The 20,878-nt window shown below is 43.8% G+C and overlaps 1 protein-coding gene across 4 annotated transcripts in view; it reads left to right on the plus strand.

The window, feature by feature from the left end:
- Positions 1-20,878, plus strand: part of LOC117357438 — a 239,747-nt gene that overhangs the window by 185,953 nt on the left and 32,916 nt on the right. The gene's annotated exons all lie outside the window — the stretch shown is intronic.

Raw genomic sequence — 20,878 nt, forward strand, 5'->3', positions numbered from 1 at the left:
CACGTTTGGTGCTCATTGAAATCAGTACCTCTTTCAGGGATCCATTATCAATTTGCGGTGTGTGTTAACAAGATAAAATTAATAATATATTGTGAAACTAAATAAATATACAATCGGAAGACAGAAAACGATTTCTATCTTAGATCAATCGCCAATCTTTGACAGGGCAGAAGCTTTGATTTTGATTTTCGATCAACAGGTTTGAACCCACACTGCTCCTTGTGACCCTGGGCAAGTCACTTAATCCCCCACTGCCCCAGGGACATTAAATAGATTGTGAGCCCACTGGGACAGACAGGCTTGAGTACCTGAATAAATTCATGTAAACCGTTCTGAGCTCCCTTGGGATAACAGTATAGAAAACTGAATGCATAAATATCTAGAGATTCCTCAGGGTAGATAGTAAGATGCTTGGGAGCTGTTTGAAATTGGAATTGTTCTTGATATTTTTTTTTCTCAATATGGGGATGGTCTTTAAAGACCACGTGGGGTTTTTTTTCTTCAGATGCGATCAAATCCAGATTAAATAGTGGTTGATCTCCAAAAATTGCTGTGGCCTGATAGAAACACTGTGATGAGAATGCCAATTGTAACTTCATCCCTCGCTCAGATTGTTCTTTGGTCATAGACAAAGTATTGCATCACTGCATTCCAATTCATACAGAGCTTCCGACTCCTAAAGCACTTTCATTGATTTTAAGACTGCAACAGAGAGGCACGCCCAGCTTTACTGTACATTATAAAGGTATTTTAATTCTGGATTCTGGCAGCAAAGATAAACTAGTCAACATTTCTGCTTTGCTTTTAAATTTTGTGGCCTGGCGAGTTTCCCTCTATTCTTTTTTTGGGCTTCAGGTTCAATCACAACAAATTTAAGCTTGGAAAAGAGACAGCTGAGGGGGGGGATACAATTCAAGCCTACAAAATCCTGAGTGGTGTAGAACGGGTTTAAGTGGATCGATCTTTTTTTTTTTTTTTTTTTAATTTTATTCCATCGAAAATTACAAAGGCTAGGGGACACTAGATGAAGTTACAGGAAAATACTTTTAAAATCAATAGGAGGAACACATTGCCAGAGGATGTGGTAAGAGCAGTTAACGTAGCTGGTTTTAAAAAAGGCTTGGACAAATTCCTGGAGAAAAAGTCCATAGTCTGCTATTGAGACGCAAATGGGGATACAGCCACTGCTTGCCCTGCGATTGGTAGCATGGAATGTTACTACTCTTTGGGTTTTTGCCAGGTACTTGTGACCTGGATTGGCCACCGTGAACACGGGCTAGTAGGCTAGATCAGGGTCCTCCTTGAGGACCGCAATCCAGTCAGGTTTTCAGGATTTCCCCAAAGAATATGCATGAGATCTATGTGCATGCACTGCTTTCAATGCATATTCATTGGGGACATCCTGAAAACCCGACTGGAATGCGGCCCTCGAGGAGGGACTTTGAGATCCCTGGGCTAGATGGACCATTGGTCTAGCCCAGTAAGGCTAGTCTTATGTTCTTAAGAATTACCCTGGTGGGGGGTCGGGGGACCCAGGGGTAGGAAGGGTGGCTATTACTGAGGAATGGCTGATACTTTCTCTGCCCCACCTTCTTTCTCTTCTCCCTCCCCCCCCAACTCAGTGCCTCCCTGGCTGACTTGAGGAGTACCTAAGCTAGGAGTTGGGACCCTCTACATGGTAGTGTTTGGTACTGGCCTTGCCCAGTGAAGCGATGATAGAATGATAAGCCTACAGGGTACGGTTGATTGGCTGCTGGAGGAAGATTCTCGGGCCTCACTTCTCTTCATGAAGTCTCTCAGTGCCCTCTTCCTTAGCTTGCGTGCACGTGGTGACATGTGCGCACAATGCAAGCAACACGGAAACCTCGAGCGCCGGATCCAATCAGTGGGCGCACAATTCATGAGGATCCAGTGTGTTCATCCTTCTCCTGCATCCCCGTCGTTTCTTTAGATGATTCAGGCATCTTCAAGGTGATGAGTAGAAAGTTGTAATGGAGAGCTGTAGAAAATCCGACCGATGGGAACAGGTGGAAACTAAAGACTGGGGATTATGGGGAAGCAGGGGGAAATGGGTAGGGCTCGGGCATGCCCAGTGGGGTCCGGGCACTGCACATGCTCAGAGAAAAAAAAAAAAAAATCTCTCTGAGCTATTGGAGAGCTTATCCGCAAATTGGGAGCTGTTGGGACAACACCCATATGTGGCTGATTCATTCTGCTTGTCCTAGGAGAAAGATCAGTAACTTACACAGGAATATAAACTTAGGAAGGATATGAAACTTGGGTTGAAGGTGAAAGGTAAGCTAAGAGTTGCCATACTGGGAAAGACCGAGGGTCCTTCAAGCCCAGTATCCTGTTTTCCAAGAGTGGCCAATCCAGGCTACACGTGCCTGGCAAGATCCCAAAGAGTAAAACAATTCATGCTGCTTATTCTGAAAAAACGCATTGAATTTTCCCAAAGTCCATCTTAATAATGACTTATGAACTTTTCTCTTAGGAAATGATCCAAACCTTTTTAAACCCTGCTAAGCTAACTGCTTTCACCACAGCTTTTTCAGAGATTGCCCTTTAAGATTGCTCATGCCTACCTGTGCTTTGGCAGCGTGGTTTCTGCTGTGGATATATTTGAGCCTGGAAGCTCGCACTGAAACTTACTCGCAGGTCTAATTCAGAACATCACATCATCTGTTTTCTTGATCCCACATCCCACAGAGTATAGGCTCGGGGTGTCGGTGCAAGTTGCTGCTGTTGAATTGGGCCCACAGGGAGCTCATTACTCCTGCCCCGCTTTTAGCATGTTGAAGGAAACATTATAAACTAAATTACACCTCTCTCCTAGGCACAGATGTCATTGCACTGAGCATCTCCCAAAACAGAGACCAGAACTTCAGATACACGATGTTTGCCTTGTTTGTATAAAGCCATGAGAGACTAGAAATTAATACTGTAATAACAGCCCAATACTTTGGGGGGGGGGGAGGGGAGGCAGGAAAGTGTTAGTTTCTATTTTTGCCTCTCTACAACCTCACCCTGCGCAGGCCAACTTTCCATGAGGTTGTTCGCTTTCTGTACTTCTCTGCAGCTACAAGTGATTGTGCTCTCATAGGCAGTGGGTGTTCTTTCTGTTTGTTTTATCGTTTGCGATATGAAGGCTAAGAGATATTTTTTTCCCCCTTTTTTGTAGCTCCCCTCATGCTGGAATATCAAGTTTCAAGTTTCTTTTATTTTGATATACCGTCTATCAAAATGGTGCACAATAAAATAAATATACTGAATTAAAAGCAATATCTTATCAAATATTAAAAATACTAGACACGTGGGATCTCTTAGAGAGAGGAAGAAATAATGGTTACTGCGGATGGGCCGACTGGATGGGCCATTTGGCCTTTATCTGCCATCATGTTTCTATGGTGAGAGCTTGGCAAGGTTGTAAAAGATGTACTTACCTTGTCCAAACCAAAACAGAGAGCAATGGGTATAAGAACTGCGTTGAAAATGGGAGAGGTGACAGACAAGTAGATTGATAACAAGGGTCTGGAGGTTTTTTGACCCAGAGACATGTAAATACTTTGAGGTTCAACAGGAAAACTGCAGCTTGGTTTACACTTGGTCAACATTTCTGATCTCCCAGGTTGATTGATTTGCTTCAATGCTTATGATTTTATGTGGAGTTTGCCAATTTCAGGTGTTTGTGTTGGTTTTCTACAATGAAAAAAAAATCCTAATTTGGCAAATTCTTGTCAGCTTATTAAATTAACGCACAAAAATACATTTAAAAATTTCGGATTTTCAGTCTCGAAGCCAGGAATCCAAATCCGAACCAGGCTGTGGGGAAAAAAAGGGGAACATGTGATTTCTGCAACTCTGGGACGTGACGTCGCCCCCACCTCTGAAACAAACCAGCATCCCTAAAATCATGCTGCAGAGTAGAAACCCCCAGTGCGATCAGTCCAACCTTTTTTTTAATTGGGTGTCGTCAAAATGATGTAATTAGTTCGTAGACCTCAGAGGAGCTGTATAACATGCTGTCATTTAGGCTTGGTAAACAGCAAGCACGGTAAAGGAGACCCAGAGGAAGTAATACAAATCCAGGCGTCACTAGTTCAATTAGGGCTTATCCACAGAGAATTTGATGTGAGCAGTGCCTGTGTGTGTGGTAGTGTTAACTGGTTCGGCCCCATAGAGTAAAAGGGATTATCCAGGGAAATCTTTTTGGAAATCATTGCAGATGCCTCCGTGACCTCTTTTTTTTTCCTCTCTTGGCAGTTGTTTTTGGCACAGGTTGCATCTTGGTAGACCATGTCTCAACCCTCTTGTAATCCCTTTGAGGAGACGTGGAAAACACCTGCAGCTGTCTGGAGCAAGGGGGGGTGGGATATGCCCCTCTCTTAACCTGGAGGGACAGGCAGAACATTTAACCTGTTCTCTGGGCAGAATAGAACAACTTGGTCTGAATTATTATTTTTTTGTTGTCCTTTTTATTTAGTTTTCAAATATATAACATAACAAATGTTAAACTTGAAAATGGACGAGAGCTAACGTACACCAAGGCCCGGAATCTGTAAATGGCACCTACGTCGGCCGGGGCCTTCAAAAACAGCGTCGGCCATGTGTTAACAGAATTGTTGCTACTGGGACAGGATTTTAAAGGCCTACAAAGTTTGACAGAGAACCATGCATAGCAGAGTCTAAGGTCATCTCCGCCCCTAACCGTGCCACTTTATGAGTTGATGAAACCGTAGCCTCAAAGGTGAAAGAATATGCCAATAAATTTTGGTTTTGGAAACATTTCAAATCAAGGAGTGTTTGGGGGGGCACCCTGTATAAAAATTCCGCCTCAAATCAGTCAGGAGCGGTGGCTTCATAGCCCAATTGCAAATCTATTACCAGAGTACTGAATTTTTATTTTTTTTTTTACAAATAGAATCGCACTGTTATCAGGTATCACTAAGGAAACGGAGCAAGCAACAACCAGAGATTCTGATTTTAATGGACTTAATGATATTGCTAGGCCCGAGCATAAATGTTTGGGGACAAAGATCGTGATGTCATCTGCCTAGAGCCTAAATGAAATTTGTTTCCATAACAAAATACATAATGGAAGCAGATAGAATTGCTGCCAAGACACAGCCTTGAGGAATGCCAGTCTTAGTGACTTCACCCACCTCATCCAGAAATGAGTACAAATGGGTCAAGACGAACTGGCTTGAACCGTTCTGAAGAAAAATCCGATCGGTCACAAAAAGCCAAACTTTTGACAAAAGCAGGTCTTGTATTTAACTCTTTCCTGTGAAAGCCGCCATTCCCAGGTTATATTGTTGTTCCTTTGATGACATGTAACAAAGTTATGTTAGAATAACAAAAATAATGTGAAGACTAATATGTAAAAACTTCTTAAAATATTTTCGAGAGAGTGGCGCAATGGCTAAAGCTACAGACTCGGGACGCTGTTCCTTGTGACCCTGGGCAAGTCGCTTAATTCCCCCCCCCCCCCCCCAATTGCCCCAGGTACATTAGATAGATTGTAAGCCCACCGGGACAGACAGGGAAAAATGTTTTTGAGTACCTGAATAAATTCATGTAAACCGTTCTGAGCTCTCCTGGGAGAATGGTATAGAAAATTGAATGAATGAATATTCAAGCTTAATTAATAATGTAATAGTTGTGCTAATACTTTATAACCTAAATTCATTCACAGTCTTCCTTTTCATCTGCTGAATAGTCTTTAGCTACAGTTTGATGGTAGAAGCATCTGTGAGCTTCTGGAATGTATTTTCCAACTAAACTTAGAAGCATAGTAACATGTTGGCAGATAAAGGCCAAATGGCCCATCCAGTTTGCCCATCTGCAGCATCCGCTATCTCCTCCTCTCCCTATTGGCTAAGGCTCTTTACACCTGCATTGTGAGGTCACAGACCACTGTTGTTATAAGCTAATGCTCTTTAGACCTGCATTGTGAGGTCATAGAGCATTGTTGTTATAGAAACATAGAAACATGATGGCAGGCAAAGGCCAAATGGCCCACCCAGTTTGCCCATCTGCAGCATCCACTATCTCCTCCTCTTCCTATTAGCTAAGGCTCTTTACACCTGCATTGTGAGGTCATAGAGCATTGTTGTTATAGAAACATAGAAACATGATGGCAGGCAAAGGCCAAATGGCCCACCCAGTTTGCCCATCCATAGCATCCACTATCTCCTCTCCCTAAGAGATCCCACGTGCCTGTCCCACGCTTTCTTGAATTCAAAGTCTTTGTCTCCACTACCCCTACTGGGAAACTATTCCATGCATCTACCACCTTTTCTGCAAAAACGTATTAACTTCATCCCATTGGAGCTTCCTTTCAGTTGAAAGAGACTGGCCTCGCGCCTATTTATTCCACACAGGCATTTCAACGTCTCTCTCGCCTTTCCTCCAAAGTGAGATCTTTAAGTCTATCCCCATTTGTCTCATTACAAAGACCACCGACCATTGTAATAGCCTACCTCTGGACTGACTCCATCCTGTTTTGTCTTTCTGAAAGTGTGGTCTCCAGAATCGTATACAATATTCTAAATGAGGTCTCTCCAGAATTTTATACCGCGTTTTCCTACTGAGCATGCTTTTCCCTATGCACTCTAGCATCCTTCTACCTTTCGCAATTGCCTTTTCAATTTGTTTGGCCACCTTAAGATCATCGTATACTATCATACCCAAGTCCTTCTCCTTTTTCATTCACAAAAGTTTTTCACCCCCTAAACTGTACTGTTTCCTCAGGTTTCTGCAGCCCAAATGCCTGACCTTGTATTTCTTAGCATTAAATTTTAGCGGCCAAGTTTAAGATTATTCCTCAAGCTTCACTAGGTCCTTCCTCGTGTTTTTCACAACATCAGGGTTGTCTACTCTATTGCAGATTTTGGTATTGCCCACAAAGAGGCAAAATCTTACCCGACAGCCCTTCAGAAATATCGCTTATAAAAATGTTAAGAACAGGCCCAGGAACACCACTGGTAACATCCCTTTCCTCAGACCGATCTCTGTTGACCACTGTTGATCTCTTGTTGCCTTCCGCTCAATCAGTTCCTAACCCGCTTTGTCCGTTTGGGGCCCATACCGAGGGCACTAAGTTTATTTATTAAACGTCTGTGATGAACACTGTCAAAGGCTTTGCTAAAATCCTAAATACATCACATCTAGTGCACTCCCTCTTTCCAGTTCTCTGATAACCCACTTTAAGGAAACTTTAATATGATCTCTAACATATAATGCCATTCCCTCTCCTTTTCTTCCTACCGTCTTTTCTGAACAGTTTATATCCTGATCTAACTATATCCCTGTCATGGTTCTCCAACTCACCCTCTAGATCCAGAACCTTGTTTCCCATATTTCAAACATTAATATATACTGCATTGCCCCCTTTTCCTATTTGTTTAGAGATAGTTAGTAATTCACAAACCGGAGTGCTTATACTCACTCAGGAGCTTTGATCGCCCTGCCCCAATGATTCTAGTTTAAAGCCCTCTTCAGTAGATTAGCCAGCCTGCTGCCAAAGACACGTCTTCTCTTCTTTGATAGATGCACAACATCCCTGCTTAGCAGCCCTTGGAAAATCATCCCGTGGTGCAGGAAGCCAAAACGCTCTCGACAACACCATCTATGCAACCACACATTCACCTCCAGGATGTGAGCTTCTCTGCCCTGGCCTTTACCCTTGACAGGGAGGATTGATGAGAGTGCCACCTGTGCACCTGACTACTTCACCTTCTTTCCTAGAGCCATAAAGTCACTTTTGATATGTTCGGAGGGGTACCTAAAAGTATCATTAGCGCCAACATGGATGTGCAACATCAGATAATAGTCATTAGGCTTTACGAGTCTCAGCAAGCTCTCCGTAGCATCTTGGATTTTGGCACCAGGCAGACAGCATACCTCCCGGGACATCATGTCTGGTCTGCAGATAGGCACCTCTGTACCCCTCAGAAGAGACTCGCCAATCACCACTACCTCATGCCTCTCCAATGGTCATGAATCTAGCAACTTTAGGGATTTTGAGCTTTGGTCCTTCCTATCCATGAGATGTTCTCATCTCCTCCACTGCCAGGGCTGCTTACTGGTTCTTCAGTTCGAAGGCAGGTGGAGTCACAGTATCAATCCTGCAGGGTCCCATAATCTAAGTCCAGCTTCCCTCCTTCAGCACAAGCCTCTTCTTCTTCTGAACATCTTTCACGTTTGCCATCTTTAGTGGAACTGGTCCAGAATATAGAGGAGTTGTCCTTGGCGTGGAATGTTTATTGCACATCGTAAAAGTAGTACTTGACACAACTCATTTGTGCAAAAATCCTGTTCAAGTCCTCTCACCTAAGCCTGCTGCAGCTTCTTGGTCTCCCATTTTCATTTCAGAATTTATGCCGTTTGATATCAAATTTTGTCACCATTCCTCGCAGATACAGATTCTGGGTGGCATGGTCTCTAATTTTCTTGAAACGTGAAAGGATTTCTTATTTTGGTCATTTTCAATAAAAAAATAAAATAAAATAAAGTTCTTCTCTATCTAAACACGAAGTCTGACTCATTTCTGCATTCTTCTGTCTTCTCCTAATGCTTTCCACTTAACTCCTGTCCAGTTTGACATTTCTTCTATCTCCATGTCTCTGTCTTTATCTTTTCCCTTCTCCATGTTCAGCATCTCCTTTTATTTCCTTTGCTTCCCTGGTGCTGTAATATACATAGTATATTACACAGCAGATAAAGATCCAAATGGTCCATCTAGTCTGCCCAACCTGATTCAATCTAAAAATTTGTTGGGGGGGGGGGGGGTTCTTCTTTTTAGCTATTTCTGGGCAAGAATCCAAAACTCTGCCCGGTACTGTTCTTAGGTTCCAACTACTGAAGTTTCCGTCAAAGCTCGCTCCAGTCCATCTACACCCTCCCAGCCATTTGAAGCCCTCCCCAGCCCATCCTCCACCAAACGGCCATATACAGACACAGACCGTGCAAGTCTGCCCAGTCCTGGCCTTAGTTCTTCAATATTTACTATTATTTTCTGATTCTAGATCCTCTGTGTTCATCCCACGCTTTTTTTTAACTCCGTCACCGTTTTCCTCTCCACCACCTCTCTCGGGAGCGCATTCCAGGCATCCACTACCCTCTCCGTAAAGAAGAATTTCATTACATTGCTCTTGAGTCTCCCACCCCTCAGCCTCAAATTATTTCCTCTGGGTTTTACCATTTTCCTTTCTCTGGAAAAGATTTTGCTCTACGTTAATACCTTTCAAGTATTTGAACGTCTGAATCGTATCTCCCCTCTCCCTCCTTTCCTCTAAGGTCTACATATTCAGGGCTTCCTATCGCTGCTCGTATATCTTTTGAGTTTGAGTTATTATTTCCTACCCCATCACTCCTCCAAATTTCCAAGCCTCGTCCTCCTCTTCCACCCCACAACAGTTCCCTTTCCTGGGTCTCTACTGGCAAATCACCATGGGGCTCATTTTTGAAAAAAGAAAAACGTCCAAGTGGACCCTTCCAAATTTCTCTTTTCAAAACCTCTTTTCTAGATGAATTTCTAGGCTGTTCATCTGCAGTTTGTCTGAATCTCAAGGGGGCTTGCGAAAGGTGTAGTTTGGGTGTGCATTTTTTTTTTTTTTTTAGTCTTTTGGAGTCCTTGCACTGCTACTATCAATAATGTGAACTTTGAGTTTTATACCCGTGGCTGAATTATTGACATCTCATCCTCACGACTCTTGTTGTGCCTTGATTGTCTCATCATTGAGGCCTCCTTGGGCTCTCTTTTTTGGTGTATATTTTTCTGCCATAATCAAAAATTTTAGAATACATCCAGGGCACATTTTTGGATGTGTGGGGCTAGACCTGTTTTAACAACAAGTAAGTACCAAAAGGGTACTTACAAACTGCCCAGATAACCACTGGAGGGATGTGTGCATGGCCCCCTCCCACCCCCAAAATATGTAAACGAAACAGTATATACCTGCCTGTATGCCAGCTGCAAGCAGGTCTTTAGAATAGCCTGGTGGTCAATAGAGTGGACTGCAAAGAAGGGGACCTAGCCATATCCCACTCTAGTACCCTTGTGGTGGAGGGTGTGAGCCCATCAAAACTTACCCAAAATCCACTGGACCATCACATAGTTGCCACCTACAGCCATAAGGGCTATTGTTGTGGTATACAATTGGGTCCAGTAGGTTTGGGAGGGCTTGGCACACAATATAAAGAAGTTATGGTCTAAATTCCCTCTAAGCAGAGCACATGAACAATTACTCAAACCTTCTAGAGACATTGCTCACAGATTTTTACATGGTCGCTCACGTTTTTTTAAATAACTTGTCATTCACACACACACAAAAATTTACACATGCCTGGCCAATCCTTAGAGGGAGAATTGGTTATGGTGAGATGTGTACCTGGCTAGAGAATGACATGGTGCCAGAATTCATCACTGTTCCCATCCCTGTAGATAACTGTGGAAAACCATCCCCATGTCATTCTTTAAGGAGAGAGGGAAGAATCTAAGTCTGAATGGGCACAGCCACTAACCCTCAAGCCTTGCATTGAAGAATGCTGGGGTAGAAGGACTGAGGTTGAGAGAGACTAGGAAATGACACGGGTTGGTTTCCCATGGGAACAGGGATAAATTCTGTCCCTGTGTCATTCTCTATGGCTCCTCATCATTCTCTTCTTGGTCGGGCTGAGAACTTTTCAGTGGCCTCTTGTATTGTGATGTCATAATACCGCATTCCACCAATGCCTAAGAGCCAACCTCATCAGTGATATCACAATGACTTGACTGTCCTATACTTGATTCACATCAGAATCGGAGTATGAATGGGCACAGCCACTGACCCTTAACCCTTGTATTGAAGAATGTTGGTGTAGAAGGACTGAGATTGAGAAAGAATCGGAAATGACACAGGTTGGTTTCCTGTGGTTATCCATGGGGACAGGGACATATTCTGTCCATGTCATTCTCTATGGCTCCACATCATTCTCTTCTTGCTCAGGCTGAGAACTTTTCAGTGGCCTCTCATATTGTGATGTCTTAATACTTAATTCCACCAATGCCTAAGAGCCAACCTCATCAATGATGTCACAATGGCTTGACTGTCCTATACTTGGCTCACATAAGAATCGGAGTATGAATGAGCACAGCCACTGACCCTTAACCCTTGCATTGAAGAATGTTGGTGTAGAAGGACTGAGGTTGAGAGAGACTCAGAAATGACACGGTTTGGTTTCCCGTGGTTATCCATGGGGACAGGAACGGCAATGAATTTTGTCACTGTGTCATTCTCTACCTGGGACCTTTTATGTGAAGTTCACTGAAGCACCCCCTGAGGTGTACCACTGATTTGCTGGGATGTCTGTGTGTCCAGTCTACTAAAACTGCTGGCCTTTCCTACATCCCTATGGCTATTTTTGAAAAAAAAAAAAAAAAAGGCTAGACTTGTTGTAGTTTTGAAAACGGTCATGTTCGCTACTGCCTTTTGTGCGTCTTCCGCAAAATGTCCAAACTCAGATTTGGAAGTCCTATCGAAAATGCCCCAATTTGTCAACTACTACATCCGGCCACCCAAAGACTTGAAAAGACAATATGAAAACCAGAAAGTAGCGTGGTACCTCCCAACTTCATGGGTGCTGATGGCTCTGCAGTGTCGTTGTCGTCCCCCAAGCAGGATATCTGTGGGATGGGGGCGGGATGTTGCAGAACTGTTGGCGCACAAGCAGCGGGGCGGTGCCTTGCTGACTTCTGATCTTCCAGCCTCTCTTCAAGAAAACCAGCCAGGCCGCTCACTGCTGGATGAGCCTGAGGTGAAAGTGCACGAGTCGAGGCCCTCTTGTGGCTATGCCCTTGGGCCTAATTTATAGATTTGCCCTCATAATGCCAGCTTAAGAGCTGTTGTCGTTATTTAAATTCTGGATCAGCCGGGACTGTCCTTGATGAGCTGGATTAAAGGTTTGAATGAAATTGTGAACTGGGAAAGCCCATCTCTGATGCCCTGGCTTGGGAAAAATAATTCAGTACATCTCCTGTCGCGCTGTCATTTGGGTATTTTGTGAATTGTACAGTACAATCCTAAGCGATAGGACCATTGAACAAACACAGAAATCTCTCATATATCCGTTTTGAGACTAGAGAGCACACAAAAAGAACTTTGTTTTCTATGGAGAAATGCACCGGACAAAAGCGCGCCGACAATCCCGCGCAGGGCTTATGCGCACTGGCTTAAAATAGTAACTGTTAGCACTGTGAGGGTGTATGGGGAGGGAAACCCTCAAACTTGCAAGTATTCGCACATCTTTGGGGGGGTGGGGGGCCCCCCTCCCCACTACACAGAAAACTGCTGTTTTGCTTAGATGTTTGGGTATTTGGCAGTTTATAGTCTAGCGGGGGGGTTCCCCCCACACCCCCCCCATGGGAGCACGAACACTTGTAAGTTTATTTCCCCCCCACACCCCCTCACAGCGCTAACATTAACTGTTTTAAGCCGGCGCGCATAAATCCTGCGTGGGATTGTCGACGCGTTCATGTCTACAGGTTACCCTTGTAGACGCATGTTGCTCATATTCATTCGGATGCACCTTTAGTCCCACTTTACATGTTGCTGTTCCCAAATGGTCTTTGTAATTTCTCTAATGCTTTTCTGAATCGGGATTCCTAAGAGAAATTTGTATCCAAAGCCTTTTCAACGTTAAGATGAAGTCGCCAGGAAGGAGCTTTGCTTAGAGCAACATGATGGATGATATCTAATGCCGATTGGATGCCATCCAAAAGCTGCCTTTCTATTATAAATCACGCTTGGTCCCTGTGTATTATACATTAGGATTCTTGCTCCTCACCGAGGGATATAAGCCCATGGGAGTCTGCTTTTTATATGCGACTGTTTATCTTTCCTCTCAAAAGAGGAAACGGGTAGTAGTCTACGTCTGCCTCGTTGCAAGCCGTTGCCAAGATTGCAACACATTGTTCCTTAAAAGGAAAAGGTCCATCCTGGTGGCGTGTGCTGTGTGTTGCTATAAGGGAGGTCTCTGGTTTGTTCCCCGATTTGGGTCTTGCACTCCCTGGGCGAGCTGGTGATAGACGTGCTGCAGGGGCCCTGGGTTGGTGGGGGAGGGGAAGGAGGTCTATATGCTACTTAGTGACCACGTACCAGACATTACTATTATAACGACTCAACGGTATGTTTCGAGTAAGGATGATAAAATAATGGTATTTTCCATAGGCGGTTGGACTTGTGGCTCATGGTGTCTTATTTATTTATTTATTTATTTACTGGGATTTTTGAACCACCTTGAAGAGATTCACTCAAGGTGGTGTACATAGGGTTACCAGTAGTCCGGATTTCCCCGGACATGTCCTCATTTTGAGGACATGTCCGGGGGACCAGACGGCTTTTCAAAGCCTCCTCAAATTGCGTCAGGCAGGGAGGAAGTCCGCGCATGACAAGAGCAGGTGGGGGGGGGGCGGGACTAGGGCGTTACAGGGTGGGGATGAGTGGAACTGGGCAGGCTTGGGGGGGCGGATCTAGGGGGGGTCCGAATTTTCCAGTTGGAAAATCTGGCAACCCTAGGTGTATAGCAGGTATAAAACTTACCAATTTTGTTAACAGCATACGAGTAGCAAAAAGACCAAATACAAACATAGATACGATGAATGAGGTCAAAATCAGTACATTGAAATTAGGGCTCCTTTTACTAAGCCACGTTAGGGTTTTAACGCGCAGAATAGCACGCTTCATTGCCACGCGCGCTAGACCTTAACGCCAGCATTGAGCTGGCGTTAGTTTTAGCCGTGTAGCGTGCGGTAATTTCCTGCGTGCACTAAAAACGCTAGTGCACCTTAGTAAAAGGAGCCCTTAATAATATGGCTGCCTTGAAACAGTTTCAAAAATATACTTCTCTCTCATTTGAATTTCTGTGCTGTTAATACATAGTAAAAGGGAGACATAATACTTATAAAGCATATAATAAGCACAAATCAGAACTTTCAAATAACATACATATGATCTGATCTTTTGTGGACTAACTATAAGAACATAAGACTTGCTGCTGCTGGGTCAGACCAGTGGTCCATCATGCCCAGCGGTCCACTCACTATGCCCGTGCCCAGATCTTGTGTCTCCCTAATGCCAGTCATGACGAATACTTGTTGGACTTGTGTGAACATCAGACTGTATCATGCAAGGAAGTTCTTCTTCACCCAGAGAGTAGCGGAAAACTGGAACGCTCTTCCGGAGCCTGTCATAGGGGAAAACACCCTCCAGGGATTCAAGACAAAGTTAGACAAATTCCTGCTGAACAAGGATGTACGCTGGTAGGGCTAGTCTCAGGGCGCTGGTCTTTAACCAAAGGGCCGCCGCGTGAGCTGACTGCTGGGCACGATGGACCACTGGTCTGACCCAACAGCAGCAATTCTTATGTTCTTCTCCCTCGAACAGAGGAGATTGAGAGGGGACATGATCGAAACGTTCAAGATAATGAAGGGAATAGACTTAGTAGATAAAGACATGTTGTTCACCCTCTGCAAGGTAGGGAGAATGAGAGGGCACTCTCTAAAGTTAAAAGGGGATAGAGTCCGTACAAACGTAAGGAAGTTCTTCTTCACCCAGAGAGTGGTAGAAAACTGGAACGCTCTTCTGGAGGCTGTTATAGGGGAAAACACCCTCCAGGGATTCAAATAGGGGAAAACACCCTCCAGGGATTCAAGACAAAGTTAGACAAGTTCCTGCTGAACCAGAACGTGTGCAGGTAAGGCTAGACTCAGTTAGGGCACTGGTCTTTGACCTAAGGGCTGCCGCGGGAGTGGACTGCTGGGCCCGATGGACCACTGGTCTGACCGAGCAGTGACAATTCTTATGTTCTTCTCCCTCGAACAGAGGAGATTGAGAGGGGACATGATCGAAACATTCAAGATAATGAAGGGAATAGACTTAGTAGATAAAGACATGTTGTTCACCCTCTCCAAGGTAGGGAGGACGAGAGGGCACTCTCTAAAGTTAAAAGGGGACAGATTCCGTACAAACATAAGGAGGTTCTTCTTCACCCAGAGAGTGGTAGAAAGCTGGAACACTCTTCCGGAGGCTGTTATAGGGGAAAACACCCTCCAGGGATTCAAGACAAAGTTAGACAAGTTCCTGCTGAACAAGAACGTACGCAGGTAGGGCTAGTCTTAGTTAGGGCACTGGTCTTTGACTAGAGGGCCGCCGCGTGAGCGGACTGCTGGGCATGATGGACCACTGGTCTGACCCAGCAGCGGCAATTCTTATGTTCTTATGTATCCCTTAGGGGCACCTTGCCCAGTCCGCTCACCAGGTTCTTGCATGACTTTGCCCGGGATTCCTCTAAAACTGTTCCATGCTCAGAGATTTCTTTTTCTAATCTTGTACTCTCATAAATTACTTTTTGTGACTTCAGAATTTAATAGTCGTAAACCCATATAACATAACTTTATTCTTCTATACCGCCACATCAGATGATTTCTGGGCAGTTTACACTGAAGTGAGCTGGACAATCAGCGAAGTACAAAATACAAATATGAATGGTACAACATATTTCTTAAGAATAGTCAGAGTAGAATTATTGTAATTAGTATAACTTCTGTTTAGGAAATGCGCCATAGGTCAACCTGGCTCCATTGATGTAATTACCTAACCAGGACTGCTGCTTGCTTGCTTGAAACTTAAAAGTCCTATCCAAAAAGGACCTGTATCTGCAACCGGTAATTTTTGAATAGGCAAATAAATTATAATTTCTGGTTATCCTCATAAGCTGTATAGTACGAAATGAGACAAAAGATAGGTAGGGGGCCAATCCCCAAACCGACTTAAAGCAAATGCAAGAGAATTTAAATATTACTCGTGCTTCCAGCGGCAACCAGGGCAGCAGTCTATAGTAGGAACTAACATGATCGCTCTTTTTCAGCCCAAATATCAGACGGACAGCCGTGTTATGCACTATTCTCAATTTTCTCAAAGTTTTTTTAGGTACACCCAAGAAAACGATATTGCAGTAGTCTAATATAGATAGGACCAATGCTTGCACCAATAATCTAAAAGATAGGGGATCAAAGTATTTTTTAGATGTAAATTGTATGTATACAAACTGTATGTATATTGTAACACTTTAATGGTAAACTGTAAGCTAAATAAATAAATACCAATGTTTTTCTATAAAATAACTTATCCAATAGCCAAGGGGTCAAATGTAGATATTAGTTAGGGATATCCCAGCCCTGCTTACTTTTTGAGCTAATTGTACAAAAAAAAAACCACCAGGAGAAAACTGCCAAGCCAAACAAAGGGGCCCTTTTGCTAAAGCTTAGCGCAGACATGGGCAACTCCGATCCTCGAGGGCCAGAATCCAGTCGGGTTTTCAGGATTTCCCCAATGAAGATGCAGTGCATGCAAATAGATCTCATGCATATTCATTGAGAAAATCCTGAAAACCTGACTGGATTGCGGCCCTCGAGGAGGGACTTTGACACCCCTGCTATAGGTCATATGGCACTTAGCTCATGCTAATATCTTAGTGCATGCTAAGCTTTACTGAAAAGGGCCTTGAGAAAACCATTTGGGGTGGGGCGTGAAAAGCCGATAGTGGTATTCAGATTGCTGCATCTGTTTGACTTTTCGTTTTTATCTTGGCTTTTATTCTGGAGCTTGTATTTCACTTACACAGACGACCCCTGATGCAGGCGTTTCATGCCGAAACACAGCCTGTGTCGGGTCCTACAATAAAGCTCCGCCTGATTATCCCTCATTCTGGAAGGTCCTCCATGTTTTCTTTGTGCTCAATACTCAGGTTTCCCAAATATCCAATTTCTCAGAATATTCTAGCCTACAGTTAGATAATAGTTTAAAACATTTAATATAAGTGTTCAACCAGTAAATTAATTCAGCATATTTTAAGCAAGACCTCAGAGGTGTCACTCAAGGCTCAGCTAAACCTCTCATTGCCTCAAGCTTTACACACCAACCTCCTCATAAGTCATGCAAAAACTTTTTTATATATATAAATAATTTTTAAATAAATATTTTTAAATAAGTTTGAAAATGATACATTAGGAGTTTGGGGAGATGAATTTACACTTTAAAGAGTAGAGAGTGACACTTATCTGTCTTTAACTATACTTAATAACATTCTGTCCGTCAGCCAGGGGGAATAAATCCGACATGTTTTACCAAAGAGTAAACGGATTTATCAAGGATTTCCCCTCATTTTGCCGAGTAAACTGAATGTCCCCACGGTTACGGACTGTTGCCATTAAGGTTGATTTGACAAAACTCATGTTTAACTTGTTTATTCCCCCCCACCCCCATTTTCAGAACATGTTTGTTCCATGTTTTTCATCTGTAATTCTGTACGCCAAACTAATACGGCATTATTCTTCTACTCTTACGACCTAAGTGATCGAGGTCTTCTCCCTTAGACAAAGGTAAAAAGCTTTGATAGCTTGGGTTCTTAACGTGATGGCCCAATGCCGATGTTCTAAGTTCAGTCCGCAAACAGACCAATGAATCAATGATTATGCACATGAGAAATCTGTGTATCATGGCAAATCTTTCATGCCTATTGGTTTGGGGACATTCTGAAAATCTGACCTTTGTGGCCCTCAAGGGCTGACCGAATATGAAAAGCTCAGTAGGGTCGCCCATGCGTCTTTTCTTTTTTTTTTCCCCCCCAGTTATGTAGAATCGGCTTCCAAGGTTGTTAAATGGGATTCTAGGGCAATAGGGCACTCTCTAAAGTTGAAAGGGGATAGATTCCGTACAAACGTAAGGAAGTTCTTCACCCAGAGAGTGGTAGAAAACTGGAACGCTCTTCCAGAGGCTGTTATAGGGGAAAACACCCTCCAGGGATTCAAGACAAAGTTGGACAAGTTCCTGCTAAACTGGAACGTACGCAGTTAGGGCTAGTCTCAGTTAGGGTGCTGGTCTTTGACCAGAGGGCAGCCATGTGAGCGGACTGCTGGGCACGATGGACTGCTGGTCTGATCCAGCAGTGGCAGTTCTTATGTTCATTCTGGACGGATGGGTAATACCATGTTTCCCCGAAAATAAGACAGTGTCATATTAATTTTGGGACCAAAAAATGCACTAGGGCTTGAGATCTACTGGCAGGCCAGGTTTTCAGGATATCCACAATGAATAGGCATGAGAGAGAGATTTGAATACCAAGAGGGCAGCGCAGGCAAATCTCTCTCATGCATATTCATTGTGGATATCCTGAAAACCTGGCCTGCCAGTAGATCTCGAGGACCGGACTTGGGCAACCCTGCTTTTGGGGATGTCTTTTTTTTTTTTCATGTACAACAATTATCTCTCCCTTCCTCTCCTCCACCCCAATTCTTCTTTTTTCTTTCTCCCCCCCCCCTTGTGCAGCATCTTTCTATCCCTCCCTCCCATCCCCCTGTGCAGCAGAACCCCTCCGACCCTCCCACCATGACCACTGACATACCTCCGAGGCCTCCTAAAGCAGCAAGAGTGGGGGGGTCGCTAAATCGACGAGTTCAGTTTTTTCAGCAAATCAGGCAGCAATAGTGTCAGGGATGGAGTCAGGGAGTGTCGGGTACATTTGGGTGGGGGGGGGACTTCGGGGGTGGATCTTAACTAGGGCTTATTTTGGGGGCAGGAGCATCTTTAAAAATCATGTTTAGGGCTTATTTTCAGGATAGGTCTTATTTTCAGGGAAACAGGGTATCCCCATGTCAGAAAGTAACGTCAGAGGCAAATCCAAAGCTTGGCGCAAGGAGCTTGCTGGAGAAAAGCTATGCAGATTGGCAAAGATTTAGAGGTACTGGGGGGGAGAGAGAGCGTGAGTGTGGAGTGGGAGGCAGGGGGACACGGAGAGGAGGGTGCGGTGGGGGGGAACGCCAATGCCTCGGGTGCCTCCCACCCTTACTACGCCACTGGGAAGAGCTGAATCTTCCCAAATTTAGGGTTTTCCGATTTCCTCTTCAAAAAAAGAAAACACCTGAGCCAGCCGTGTTCCTCTGCCCCCCCCACAAACCTCATGTCTCCTTCCACAAGATCAGAGCCGCCCCCAGAGGGCCTCTGCGCATGCGTGGATATGCGATGATGTCATGCACATGTGCGCAGACGCAGCCTCAAGTTCGGGGCCTTCCAAAACCCGGACGAACTGCCGGGTTTTGGAAATCCCTCCGAGCCCCTGGACAGTTCTCCCAAACTAGGTTTTCCCGGATGTCTGGTAACCCTACCCAAATTTATTGATTTTTCAATGCATTTGATTGAAATGAAGTTCACTCTGCTTAGGTGACTAGTAATTTATATTATATATGTGTTGGCATTCAATACTAACTTTATTTTTTTTTTTTTGCCTGTACTGCTTAAGTTCTTTCTATACATATCAACTTGAAATGTGTTTGACTTGCTCCTAATTTGACAATTTCCCTTTCACTAGATCTCATATTTAGCTGTTGTCCCAGACTCTCTTTTAGGGCTGGTTGACTGTATTTAGTCTGGTTCTACAAGCACTGGTCTCCAACTCCAACCCTTTGCAGGGCCACATTTTGGACTTGGAGGGCCTCAGAAAAAAATAGTCAATGTCTTATTAAAGAGTTTGAGACCACTGAGTTAAAAGGAAAAAGAGTTTTACCTCATGCAAAATTGTCATTTCTTTAACAAGATATTAACTATTTTTCTGCAGCCCTCCAAGTCCCTACAAATCCAAAATGCGGCCCTGAAAAAGGGTTTGAGTTTGAGACCACTGCCTTAACTGTTAACCATGACATCCTGTTTGTCTTTTGGAAGCAGAGCTGAGCTTGTGATGTCATAATGCCTCATTCCACCAATAAGAGCCAACCTCATCAGTGATGTCACAATGGCTTGATTGTCCTGTTCTCCCCTCTGCCCTCCAACCCAGCCAGCAGATTAACTGATAGTTTATAAATCTTTCCTTTTAGCTAAGTCTTAATAATAATATTGTCATTTATAGCTAAAGAGACAGATGATCAAGAAACTCTTATTTTACTTTTGTGATTATGATAAACATACCGAGGGCCTCAAAATAGTACCTGGCGGGCCGCGAGTTTGAGACCACTGTTCTACAGTGTGTTCGCTTTCTTTGTGGTTTGTGTTCTCTACACCTACGCGTACTTTGAGATCCTCAAATGATACGTTGCTATCGTCATTACAGGAGATAAAATTAGCCCTTGTAATGAAGTATTCTCATGTGCAGGCTTGTAGATACAGATTGCTTTCCCCTTAGAATTTCGTCTCCTTTCTCCCTTCATGTTGCCTCGTTAGTGAACAGTGACAAATTATGATACTTGTTTCCTTTTTGCGGTTTTCTTATGCTGGATTTATTTCCATTTTATGTTTGAACTTGATGGAATAGAAACATTTTAAAAATAAAAAAAGAGAACTTTAGTTCATCTTCTTGTCTTCAATCATATGATTCAGTCGTGTTTTAACCAAGGCCTTCCCAGGAGCGGACTAGAGAGTTAACTACTTATCACTTACATAGCGTTGAATGGCGTAAGCAGCGCTGTACATTTTGACATGTATAGACGGTCCCTGCTCGGACGAGCTTACAATCTAACTTGGACGGACAGAGAGGACATATAGGGTTGGGGATGCAGAACCCAAGGTGAGAGGAGTGAGGAGTCGAAAGCACTCTCAAAGAGGTAGGCTTTTAACCGGGCCTTCAACAGTGTCAGAGAAGGAGCCTGCCGTAAAGTTAAATGCATTTTCCATTGATCATCAGTTCAGTTGCCAAACTAAACAATTTGTGACTTTTCCGGCATGTTTCTTCTAACAGAGGATTTTACCCTTTGTTTAGGAATTTAGTTTATATCTGATCACGGTTTTACTTGTGTTTTAATTTGTTTCTTCTGTATCTTGCCAGCAGCCACTGCAAGAAGGCATGCAAA

The sequence above is a fragment of the Geotrypetes seraphini genome, chromosome 3 (assembly GCF_902459505.1).
Source record: "Geotrypetes seraphini chromosome 3, aGeoSer1.1, whole genome shotgun sequence".
NCBI classification, from domain to species: domain Eukaryota; kingdom Metazoa; phylum Chordata; class Amphibia; order Gymnophiona; family Dermophiidae; genus Geotrypetes; species Geotrypetes seraphini.